This window comes from Macaca mulatta, chromosome 12, assembly GCF_049350105.2.
Source record: "Macaca mulatta isolate MMU2019108-1 chromosome 12, T2T-MMU8v2.0, whole genome shotgun sequence".
NCBI lineage: Eukaryota > Metazoa > Chordata > Mammalia > Primates > Cercopithecidae > Macaca > Macaca mulatta.
In genome coordinates this window covers 147348347-147361835 of record NC_133417.1, presented here as the reverse complement: position 1 = coordinate 147361835, position 13489 = coordinate 147348347, and positions in this window count along the sequence as shown.

Sequence of the window (13489 nt, the reverse complement as noted above, 5' to 3'; positions counted from 1 at the left end):
TTTCTCCAGCATCTCTATCATGTTGAGCCTCTTTCTCGGGCAATATGCCCTCCTTAAACCTTCTTTGATGAGGCCTCCATTCAAATATCTGCCCTCTCTTTAATATTGGGGTTTTTACTTTCTTATGGTTAAGTTTTGATCGTTCTTCATATATTCTGTGTGCCAGTATGTTGTGAGATGTGTGATTCACGAATATTTTTTTCTAGACCACAGTTTGTGTTTCATTCTCTTTAGATTTTTATATTGCTTTATAGAATTATAATTTTAAATTTATGACTAAATTTAATCTGTCAGTCTTTTATGAATCATGCTTTTGGTGTCATGTCTAAGAACTTTTCACCTAACCCCAGGTCATACAAATTTTCCCCTGTGTTTTTATCTAACGGTTTTATAGCGTTATATTCTCCATTTAGGCCTGTGATAAATGTTGAGTAACATTTGTGTCAGCCACGGCCATACCTTTTTCCGTCTCTGACAGTATCTTGGGTGTTTGCAGCTCCCCGTGCCCCGGGCAGTTCCCGTCTTCTTGGTCCACCCTTCCTGTGAGTTTCAGGGCATGTCTTAGTGCAGACGCTGTCCTGGTCCATCGGGGGTCCTGTGGGCTTTTCCGTGTGGGAAAGTCGGGACTGCGATGTTGATGGGATGCTGTGAGTCAGGGGGAGGTTCTGACGGGGTTTCCGTGTAGGAGAGAGAGGTGTTTGGTTTTCCGGATGGGGCAGACTTGAGAGAGGACAAACCTGAGAAATGCCACCAAGGAGAAGCCCAGGCAGAGGAGGTCTCGGGGCTGCCCAGTCATGTGGGTGCCAAACGTGGATGTGTCAGTGGCCATGCCAGGAGGTAAACCCTCAACCAAGGGCCTCTGGGTGTCCAAGGCCAAGTCTTGTTCAAGAGGTGTGTTCAGCTGAGCCAACCATGGCAGAAATGCACACTGGAGATCCCATGGTTCCTCTGTTTAAATCCCCTGCTAATCCCACCTGACTCAGAGAAGGAGCCAAGTCCTCACAGCAGCCTGCAATCCTCACCTGACTCAGCCTCCTCTCGGCTCTGATTCTCGGTACCTTTCTACTCCTCTCTGTCTCCTCTCCCACCAGAGAGGAGATCCTGCACATTCATCCTGGTGGATTCAAACCCATCTTTGCCACACAGATAGTCACCAGAATGAATAGGTATAATTGATAAAGAGTCCTCTTGAAAAACAAAAAGGACAGGCCAGGCATGGTGGCTCCTGCCCGTAATCCCAGCACTTTGGGAGGCTGAGGCAGGAGGATCACCTGAGGTCAGGAGTTTGAGATCAGCCCAGACAACGTGGTGAAACCCCATGTCTAATAAAAATACAAAAATTAGCTGGGTGTTGTGGTGTGTACCTGTAATCCCAGCTACTCGGGAGGCTGAGGCAGGAGAATCACTTGAACCCAGAAGATGGAGGTTACAGTGAGCTGAGATTGCACCACTGCACTCCAGCCTGGGTGACAGAGTGAGACTCTGTCTCAAAAACATAATAATAGTAATAATAAAAGAAAAAGGCAAAAATTCAAACAACTTAACAGAAACTGGGCAAAAGAGCTGAACCAGCCCGCCACAGAAGAGGAAATGTGGAGGAATGGCTAATGAAAACACAAAGAGGGGCTCAGCCTAACCGGGGAAGATATCACGTGACACTCACCAGACTGGCAAAAATCCCATAACCCAAACAATGCCAGTGTTGGGGAGAATGGAGAGTAGCAGGAACACCATGCACTGCTAAGAACGGTTGTGAAATATATTTTTGTGATGCTTGTATATGAAAGGGTGTGTGCTGTGGGTTACGAGGAAAATTACATTTCTTACCTGGGATGAAATTTTAAATCTTGAAAGCTACTGACCAGAAGAAACTTGCATTGTGTACCAAAAAAAAAAAAAAAAAAAATGCCGAAGAACGTTCCCAGCAAAACACAGTCCTCAGGGCCCCAACCTGGCCAAACTCTCATCCACAGGAAGATGAAGACATTTCCCGTGCTCCACTCAGACGACGGGAGATCACGCAGCATAAAAATGAACCATGTCAGTGTGGGTGGGTCTTGGGGGAGAATGGAGACGGGAGATCATGCGGTAATGAAAATGAACCATGTCAGTGTGGGTGGGTCTCAGGGGAGAATGGAGATGGGAGATCACACAGTATGAAAAAGAACCTTGTCAGTGTGGGTGGGTCTCAGGGAGAGAAAGGAGACAGGAGATCACACAGCATGAAAATGAACCATGTCAGTGTGGGTGGGTCGCAGGGGAGAATGGAGATGGGAGATCACACAGCATGAAAATGAACCATGTCAGTGTGGGTAGGTCTCGGGGGAGAATGGAGACGGGAGATCACGCAGCAATGAAAATGAACCACGTCAGTGTGGGTGGGTCTCAGGGGAGAATGGAGGACAGAAACAGGCATCGAGCAGATGCTCAGAGCCATGCAGCCTAGGAGCAGCCACGCAGGAGAATTTCCTCACATCAGAGTTCAAAACTCCAGCCGAGGCAACAGAGCAAGACCCTGCCTCAAAAAGACAATGGAAAGTTCAAAAACTAAATGGCATATTTTTAAGGGATGTACACATACACGGTGAAAGAAACATACTGTGAAGAAAAGTACAGGAAGAACAAAGACGAAAGCAGGAAGTGATTCCCTCTGTAGGAGAAGGGAAGGGACTGGGATTGAGGCAGCGCCTCCAGGGAGCATCCAAAGTTATGTCTCTTCACATTCTATTCCCTAAACCTGGTGGAGATCCTCTGTGTCCAATGTGTCAATATTCTTTATACCTTACCCATATTGTATCAATGCTTCATTTCTATTCAATATTTAGAAGACAGTTATAAACAAGATATGCATTCAATAGCAAGATGGCCGATGAACATCAGGAAGGAACATCCATGAGGTTCCATCCACAGAACCTCACCATGGATACACTTGTGATCAAGGGCCTGGTCTCCCTTCATGACACAGTCAGAGAGCAGTGGCTGCACCATCATAGCAGGGGAGTAGGACCAGCTGGGACAGGGTCCTTCTGTGACACCTGCTGCATCGCCAGGCTGTGCGAACGGACTCAGCTGCCAGAACTCACAGAACATCAGTATCAGCACCGAAACCTCACAGGAAAAACGGTAAGTTCTGGTTCTCCATTAATAGTAACTCTCAGATTAATCTCGGTCATCCATCGCTTCTCCAAGAAATAACTTTTTATAGCTTTGCATGGGTCTATTTTTCAATTTATATTTCATTTTACTAACTGATTGAAAAGATATATATTGTGTGGTGTGTGATTTTGTCTGTCAGGATAATCATAGTTTAATTTGTATTACTATTATACCAATATCATTTAATTTTTTTTTAACCTTTTCAATTCCCATGGGTATTAATCAGGATCTTTCTGTCTCGTGAGACAGAAAACAAATCCAAACTGTGTAAGAGAAAAAGGAATGTATTGATCACGAGGACTGAGAAGCTCCCAGGCTTAACTTGCTTGGGATTCAGCTACATGTACAGTTTCAAGTGGGGTCCTGTAACTCTCTCTCTCTCTCTCTCTTCTTCCCCAACATCGGCTCCATGTTTAGCTCCATGAACTTCAGACTTAAACAGCATCACTGGCTCCTGACCAGGATTCCAGTTCCACAAACCTCAAACTAGAACACCAGCCCGGCTTCTCCGCAGGTCTCCAGTTCTAAAACCTAAGACATCAGTGGCAGTACCTACTCCTCCCGGGGGATCCAGCTCCGGGACCCTCAGACTTGAACAGCAGCACCAGCTCCTCTGCAGATCTCCAGCTCCACCACCCTCAACTAGAAACACCAACACCGGCTCCTCCGCAGGTCTCCAGCTCCACAGCCTAAGACGTCAGAGGCAGCACTGGCTCCTCCCGTAGATTCTAGCTCTGGGACCCTCAGATTTGAACCGCAGGGTCACCTCCTCCCTGGATCTCCAGCTGCACGACTCTCAAACTAGAACATCAGCTCCTCCCAGGGTCTCCAGCTCTACAACCGTCAAACTAGAACACCATCAGCTCCTCTCTGGGTCTCCAACTGCATGACCCTCAAACTAGAAAAACAGCAGCAAACTGAAAAAACTCCCTGGGTTTTTCTAGTTTGAGAGTCATGCCCAGCTGGACGCCCAGGAAGGAGCTGATTTTACTCTAGTTTGAGCATCATGGAGCTGGACACCCAGGGAGGAGCTGGTGTTTTTCTAGTGAGGGTCATGGAGCTGGACACCCTGGGGTTGGGCGGGGGGGCAGTGTTTTTCTAGTTTGAGGTCATTTGAGGGTCAGGTGCACGACCCTCACACTAGAAAAACACCACAGCTCCTCCCCGGATCTCCAGCTCCACAACCCACAAACTAGAACTTCAGCAGCTCCTCCCCTGGTCTCCAGCTCCACGACCCTCGAACTAGGAAAAAATCAGCTCCTCCCTGTGTCTCCAGCTCCGTGACCCTCTGATCAGAAAAACATGAACTCCTACCTGGGTCTCCGGCTGCAGGAGCCTGAAACTAGAACATCAGCTCATCCCCAGGTCTCCAGCTCCATGACCCTCAGACTTAAACAAGAGCAGCACCAGCTCCTCCCGGGGTCTCCAGCTCCACGATGCTTGAAATAGGAAAACATCAGCTCCTCCCGGTGTCTCCAGCTTCAGGACCCTCTGATCAGAAAAACATCAGCTCTCTTATGGGTCTTCAGCTACAGGAGCCTCAAATTAGAATAACATCAGCTCCCCCCGGGTCTGCAGCTGCACAACTCACAGCCTAGAACAACGTCGGCTTCTCTCCAGGTCTCCAGCTGCTGGACACTCAAACTAGAACATCGGCCCCTCCCTGGATCTCCAGCTCCATGACCTTTTGATCAGAAAAACATGACCCGCTACCTGAGTCCCCAGACGCAGGAGCCTCAAACTAGAACATCGTCAGCTCCTCCCCAGGTCTCCAGCTGCTGGACACTCAAACTGGAACATCAGCTCCTCTCCAGCTGTATGTTGGACCTCCAGCTCAACGACTCTTAGACTTAAAAGGCAGCGTCGGCTCCTCCCCAAGGTTCCAGCTCCACCACCCTCAGATTTGAACAGTGGTAGCACCAGCTCCTGTCCGGGTCTTCAGCCCCACAACCCTCCCTGCACAATCCCTTCTCGTGAAATTCAGCAGTCAAGAACACTGCAGCGGAAGTAAATAAATAATGTTTGTTGTCAAATCAATGTCTCTTTTACGTTCATGAGTTAACTTTTCTACTTTCCATTAACCTTGCAATCTACTTATGTCCAATGTGAGGTAGAACCACAACATTTGAAATGACGTTTAAAAACTTAGTAATATTTTTTAATATGATCATCACACAGCTGTAGACGCGATCTTATTTCTCTCTGCCTGTGCAGAAGTCTTATGAAAATTCAAACTATGGATTTACTTTGTCGAGATTCCCAGAATACACATTAATCCCAAATGTTACTCCCCTCCTTAAAATCTTTTAACATGTTCCCATCACCTGAGCATAAATGCCAGCTCCCATTCATAGCCCACAGTGTCCAGCACGGCCCTGCCCTCTGCCCTGGTCTGTGGACTCCCCTCTTAAATGCCAGCTCCCATCCACAGGCTTCAGTGCCCAGCACGGCCCTGCCTTCTGCCCTGGCCTATGATTTCCACTCTGGTGCCCAGCCCGGCCCTCCTCTCCCCTCTGCCCTGGCTTATGGTCTCCCCACTTAAATGCCAGCTCCCATCCACAGCCCACAGTGTCCTCATGGCCCTGCCCTCTGCTCTGGTCTAAGGTCTCTCCCCTCTGTTGTTCCCTTCCTGCCGGACAGGCCTCTGTCAGTTCCTCAAACCACACAGGCTCAGGCCTGACTCCGGGCCTTTGCCCTGCTGTGCCCTCTGCCTGGGATGCCTTTCCTGGGCTCCGCATCCTCCTCAGCTCGCTCAACTCCAGCCTGCTGGTCGACCCTCAGGTAGATGAACACACGGTGTCCTCCTGCCCCACCAGCCTTCGCACAGGCTCTTCTCTGTGCCAGACACACTCCCCCATCACCATCGGGGTTTACTCTCTCAATACCATTCATCCTTGGAGTCTCCGCTGAAATATCGCTCCCTGCCCACCCCCCTCACTGGGACTTAACCTTGGTTCGGTTGCCAACCCCCGTCTCCTGACTCCAGGAAGCCAGATGCTATCCTAGCACTCGGAACGTCCCCACTGCCACATTTTTCACACCGGTGATCACCGTGTTAGGTTGGTGCAGACGTCATCGCGGTTTTTGCCGTTACCATCACCAGCTCCTCCCACTTTTTTTTTTTTGCCATTACTTTTAATGACTGCTGCACCAGCCTATTAGAATCATTTATATTCATCCACCCATCATCTGCCTTCCCCTCTAGAAAGGAAGCTCCGTGAGAATAGAGGCCGAATCTACTCAAATCACTCCAGCTTCCCAGCACACTGCTTGTCATAATCATTTCCCGACTGACTGACAGAGAAATGCCGTCACTGTTGCTGGGATGAGGCACACGACACGCCCCTTTGAAAGCCACTGTCATGGACAGTTAGCGTTTGCTCTTCACTCCTGCACCTGTGGCGTGGCTGGGCTTAGGCTGATCTAGTCTGGGCTTGACTCCAGGCTGAGCGTGGGAACCATGTGTGCTCCACACGCCTCTCATCCTGCAGCCAGAGCCGCTGTTCCCTGGGGCACAGTCATCTCATGGGGAAAATCAAGAGCCTCAGAGGGCAGGCCTGGCAGTGCCAGCACATTCCAGGCTTCTGCTTGTGCCGTGTCCGTGCAAATCTCGTTGGCAGAAGCAAGTCACCCAGCCACGAGCAACACCTGTGGGATGGATAAGTCCATCCACCCTCCCTCAGGCCCTGGCTAGGCTGCAGCTGCGAGCTGTGTCATACTCTTACCGGGGAAGTGAAAAATTGAGGCCCAACATTAAATCACCCACGGCAAGAAATGTCAGCCTCTGTGTCCCCACGCTGGAATCATTCTTCACCAGCGGGTTTGCCTGAGCTAACTTTGCAATGGTGTCTGCAGGTTTAGGCTAATGCTGTTCCCCGTGGAGGACAGAGAAGCCTCAATCGGCCTCCATCTGTTGGGAAGAACAAGACATTAGCTTGGCGCAAAACAACCACAAGCCCCAGGTGGCCCACGCCCCGTGAGACAGGAGAGGAGCCGAGAACTGTGGAAGCTCAGGGAAGCTTGTGTCCCCAGCCCCTCCCCTGTGTCCCCAGCCCCTCCCCTGCATACCCAGTCCCTCCCTGCAAGCTCCCATCTCTGCTTCCTTCCTTCCTTCCTTCTTTCTTTTTACTTTCTTTTTTCTTGAGACAGGGTCTGGCTCTATCACCCAGGCTGGAGTGCAATGGTGTGATCTTGGCTCACTGCAACCTTCACCTTCTGAGCTCAAGCAATCCTCCCTCCTCAGCCTCCCCAGTGGCTGGGACTACAGGCACACGCCGCCACACCCAGATAAACTTTTTTTTTTTTTTTTTTTTTTTTTGGAGAGACAGGATTTTGCCATGTTGCCCAGGCTGGTCCTAAACTCCTGAGCTCAAGCAATCCTCCCACCTCAGCCTCCCAAAGTGTTGGGATTACAGGCATGAGCCACCAAGTCCAGCCTGCTTTATTTTTCTTCATAGTGCTTGGAACCTCCCTTTTTTTGTGTGTGTGGATGGAGTCTCACTCTGTTGTCAAGGCTGGAGTGCAGTGGTGTGATCTCGGCTCACTGCAACTTCCACCTCCCAGGTTCAAGCAGTTCTCCTGCCTCAGCCTTCTGAGTACCTGGAACTAGAGGCGCCCACCACCACACCCGGCTACACCTGGATCTCAGAGACTTCTGGCCTCCAGAACTGTGAGACAACAGGTTCCTGCTGTGGAAGCCCTCAGTCCCCTGCGGGGGGGTGGGGCAGCCCTGGTGGGGGTCTGTGTGGCCCAGCCCTGGAGCCTGCAGTGGGGTGGGGCAGCCCTGGCGGGGGTCCACGTGGCCCAGCCCTGGAGCCTGCAGTGGGGTGGGGCAGCCCTGGCGGGGGTCTGTGTGGCCCAGCCCTGGAGCCTGCGGTGGGGTGGGGCAGCCCTGGCGGGGATCTGTGTGGCCCAGCCCTGGAGCCTGCGGTGGGGTGGGGCAGCCCTGGCGGGGGTCCGCATGGCCCAGCCTGAGGCGGTGAAGGAGGCTCCCCTGGGATGCAGCCGTCATCCCTGTTTCAAAGCAGTTTTCTGTTTTGCTTTAATCAAATCTTAGTCCAACAATGGACAGGAATGTTGTAGATGTGTTAAAAGTAGAGCGTGACTGACACTGAAGACGGCTTCTCACTCCCCCTAAAACTGCGATTCTGAGGTTAAAATTCGGTATAAAACGTTCTACTGCCCCAGGACGATCTCAGAAGAGGAAGGTCATTTTAATGCAATGTTGGCAGGAGAGTTGGAATGATTTAGATGAGAAAGCTACATAATAAAAAAATATTTCACGAAGAGCTCAGTGTAAGAAACATGGAAATGGAAGGGCCAGGAGCAGCAGCTCATGCCTGTAATCCCAGCACTCTGGGAGGCCTAGGCGGGCGGATCATGAGGTCACCGATCGAGTCCACCCTGGCCAACATGGTGAAACCCCGATTCCACTAAAAATACAAAAAATTAGCGTGGTGGCAGGGGTGCCTTTAACTCTGGCTACTTGGGAGGCCGAGGCAGGAGAATCACTTGGATCCGGGAGGCAGAGGTTGCAGTGAGCTGAGATCGTGCCACTGCACTCCAGCCTGGGCAATGGTGCAAGACTCTATCTCAAAAAAAAAAAAAAAAAAAAAAAAAAAAAGAAAGAAAAAGAAAGAGAAAGATGGAAATGGAGCTGTAACTAGCCATGTGGGAGCCATGAAGAGCAAAACTGAAAACCACCCACTTCTTATGCATTCCTCACTTTCAACAGAAATTTTTAAAATCATCATTTATCAACACCCTGGCCGCTGTTCCTCGCCACCGCACCTCCCCACACAGCCCTTCACAGAGTCCAAGCTCTCTTCAGTGCCGCCACCCCGAACCTGGAGCTCGAAGAAGGACGGTGGCAGCCTGTGACCTCTGAAAACACGGCGCCCGCCCAGACTCTCCACAGAAAGACCCCCTGTCCCACCATTACCATCGCTGGGAAGCTGTTGGTCAACAGGATGAAGACGTCAGTCTAGCATTCCATCGCCTCGTTCACACCCAAAGTCACCTGGACGTGGGGCATGGGCGTGGAGCTGGGATTATCCACTCCAGCATGACCTCTGCATGGCATCCAAGGACAAAATCTCAAAAGTAGAAAACACCAGCTATTAAGAATAAAAGTAAACCATATGGAAGAAGTTGCTAGTAATTTCTACCCTCTACAGCACCAGTGACACGGACGGCTGCTTTCATTTGCCTTGGTTTGGGTTGGGTTCTGTTCACTAGGTGGTCGTTTTTATTCATTGACTTTCCCCAGCCCTGTGGGCCTCCTGCCCAGGGAAGGGGCCGCAGTGAATTAAGCATCTGTTCGCCCCGTACCAACCTTGCACCCACAGTACATTCTCAGCAAGAAAAGAACCCAGACTGGAAGCCTGTGGCTTGTGTTTTAAAGCATTTCGTTATTATCCACTGGAAGGTTTAAATAGATAACTATACATTTTCTTTTAGAAATGTAACATGGGTTTTGAGTATGAAAGAGACTCCATGGAAATGTTGGTTACAGAACTTAAAACACAGGGCCTGCGATCATGAAGAAAACACACCCCACGTAGGAACCTGTGGTCGTCGCATCAGAGAACGCGCTGCCCCCGCAGGAAACCGTGGTCATAACATGAGGAAACCCGCAGCCCCCATGCAGCTGACGCTCTTACTTTCCGTTGGCATCAGCACTGGTGTCCGGCGTCTCTGACGAGTCTCAGCAAACCACAGCCCCAAGTCCTGTCGGGACGTTGTTTTATCCCATAATTGTCTACCTGGTTGATATTTTCATAAGCAGACAATCTTGACTGTGATCTTAACTTGCTACCTGAGTAGGTAACTAGTAAAAACTTACAGTAACGTAAAAACCTGTGTGCATCCTTAGAGTGAAGACGTCTTCTGTTTATGAAGTGTTTGCCATGCATCTGTTTTTATACAGGTACACATGCCTTAAAATGTTCTAATTCACAGAAAAAAAAAAACCTACAAACATAGAAGGCATTTAAGATGAACTGAATTCCAAAACAGCGATGAACACACTGACAGTAATCGAAGGTGAAATTTTCTGCATTAGTGATCATTTATGAAAGATATGAAACTCCCTTCAATACACACATTCAATTTTTAGGTTTTGAAAACGTCAACTGTGCTGTATAATTTTGACTTTCGCTTTCCCTTTTTTTGTGATTTCTGCTTTTAATTTTTTTTTTTTTAATAAAAAGGTTTAAAATGGTTTTAAATGACCATTCATGGCTCCTCCCCTGGACCAGTCGGTCCTTCCCAAAGCACAGTTGTGTGTCCCTCGTGCACACTGGCAATCACGCAGTCACACTGTGTGTTCCTTCTGTGTGTTGTGCACACTGGCAAACACATGGTCACACTGTCATTCCCCGTCGGCCCCCACGGCCTCGAGCATGAGTATTGCCTGGAGTCCACAGACATCTCGGGTGTCACTGGGAGGCAACTCTCCTGGGCCTGGCGTTGGATCTGCTCTGTTCCCGGGGTGTTCCCTGGTGCCAGCAACCGTGCCTGCCCGGGGTGCTTGTGAGAAGTGACCAATCTTCTATGGATGATTATTTTATGCTCACTTTTGTGTGTTTCTGTCTTCTCTGTAGAATTGTGACCCCCCCCCAGGCTCTGAGACTCAGGGGAGGTGCCGGCACCCCAATCTGTCACCTGGGTGGGGGCACAGCAGCCACCCCCTCCTAGTTCATCGAGGCCCCTGAAGAGGCTGCTCCAGCCTTGTCCATTAGTCAGTTTAAAAACACTAAGTGCCTTTTTGTTGATGTTCATTTTAAAACACAGAGCACAAGGACTTCTCAGCAGGTCGCCTTTTGTTAAAGGTTAAAGGCCGCCTTTTGTTAGCATGACTTGGGCTGAGACAATGTGGAACTAGGAAGGGAGAGAGAGACAAGGAGAGAGATTTAGTTTTAGGGAAATGGCTCGCGTGACCGTGGAAACTGGCAGGTCCAAAGTCTGAAGGATGGGCCCTCGGCTGGAGACCCGGGGAAGAGCCTGCACTGAGGGTCTGGTCTGAAGCCATCGGACGCTGAATTCCTTCCTGCCGAGGGGGTTTATCTCTGTTCTAGCCAAGCCTTCAAGGGATCAGAGGAGACCCACCCACACTATGCAGGCTCCTCCTCTTTACTCACAGCTCACCCATCCAGCGCCTTCCAGAGGCCTCCAGAGTAATGTCCCGTCAAAGACCTGGGCACGTGGCCCCACCGAGCGGAGGAATACAGCGGCGGGGGAACAGAGCGGCGGGGGAACACAGCGGGGGCGGGACACAGCTGCGGAGGGACACAGCGGGGGCGGACACAGCGGGGGCGGGAACACAGCGGCGGCGGGAACACAGCGGCGGCGGGAACACAGCGGCGGGGGGACACAGCGGCAGGGGAACACAGCGGAGGGGGACACCGCGGAGGGGGGACACCGCGGAGGGGGGACACCGCGGAGGGGGGACACCATGGAGGGGGGACACGGCGGAGGGGGGACACCGCGGAGGGGTAACACAGCGGGGGCGGGACACAGCGGCCGAGGAACACAGCGGCGGGGGAACACAGCGGAGGGGGGGGACACAGCGGGGGAGGAACAGAGCGGAGGGACACCGCGGAGGAATACCATCACACACGCTCAACTCTGAAAATCCTCAGGGATTCCAAGTGTTCTTTACTACCTATTTTCTCAAGTGTTTAAGCTACACGAAATTAGCAGAATTGGTCACAGAAACAAAAAATAAAACCTACTGAATGACTGTCAAATTTTACAAAAGCACAGACAGGCCTCCAAAGCAAGTGCTCCTAACCTGAGCTGAGCCAAGGACATTGTGTGTGTCGATGTCCCCATGGAGGGCAGTGCTGAGGACACTGTGTGTGCGGACGTCCCCATGGGTGACAGTGCTGAAGTCCTGGTGAGCGAGTCCGAGGGGAACGGTGCCACTGCTGCAGCACCCCCTCGCCCCAGGCCCCGGATGTGTGAGGGCTGGGAAATCCCGTCTGTCTCTCTCTGGAAGTGCACGGGGTCTCCTCCCCCAAGGAGTCTCCAGGGTGCTTCAGTGGGTTCTCTTACCCTCTCACCCAGCTCCAGCCTTGGGGGTCCTCTCACACTGGGACCATCCATCACACTGGGACCAAGGCCTGGGACGCATCCTCCACCCTCTTGCTGATGGTTTCCCATGCCGTCTGCCACCTCCGCCTTCCCAGGCCCTTCTCAAATGTTACAACTTCCTACCTGATCTTTTGATCACTGACTGCGTTTCTCATTCTTTTTTCTTTCAGGAAGAGCTCTCTGTGAGTCCAGTCTCACATTGCTATAAAGAAATACCCGAAACTGGGTAATGTATAGAGAAAAGAGGTTTAGTTGGCTCACAGTTTTGCAGGCTTCACAGGAAGCATGGCAGCTTCTGCTTCTGGGGAGGCCTTGGGAAGCTTCCAATCATGGTGGAAGGCAAAGCAGGAGCAGGCATCTCACACGGTCAGAGCAGAAGGAAGAGGGAGGTGGGAGCTGCCACACGCTTTTAAATGACCGGATCTCATGAGGACGCACTCACCAGCTCGACGACAGTGCCAAGGGATGGTGCTAAGCCACTGACGAGAATCCACCCCGAGACCCAAGTACCTCCCGCCAGGCCCCACCTCCAACGCTGGGGACTAGGAGTCAACAGGAGATTTTGTGGGGACACAGAGCCAAGCCTTTTCAAGCTCCTACACTTAATACTTGGATGATTATTCTCAGCAATCTGTTCTTGTTCCATGAATGCATATTCCCATCATCTCTTAGAGGGTAGTCATTATTTTTTTTTTGAAATTATCCATATTCTCTGATTATTTGTTTTCTCTGGGCTTTTTGATTTCTTTATTTTGGTTTTTATCTTGACCGCTACATGTCTGTACTCGTTTAAAAGAGGAAAGCTTCAAATGTGGGTTTACCAAGTAACCCCATACCACCCTCCAACAGAAAACAACTAAAAGTCTGGAAAAAGATGTAAGAAAACATTCTTGAAGACGCCAGAGGGCTGATAGTAAGGAAGGGGCGGCTGAGTCGGAATGTGCAGTAGAACAGGGACCCGGTGGGGAGTGTTCACTCGGAGACAAGCCTCCCTGGGGCTGTTTCCCAACTGAAGAACCACAGAGGCTGAGCGTTGGTGAGGGGCTTGGGGGCCGAGCCCAGATCCACAGGACCCCGGGCTGGTCCTCCCTGAGAGCACAGCTCCCCATAAGTCAACTCGGTCTCCAGAACTGGACCAAAATTACCCCAAAGTTTTAGCAGAATGTGCAGATGCCCTACAGAGCAAATGTTACTTCTTTCTTTCTTCTTATCTCACTTTAGTAAGAAAAATTACCTC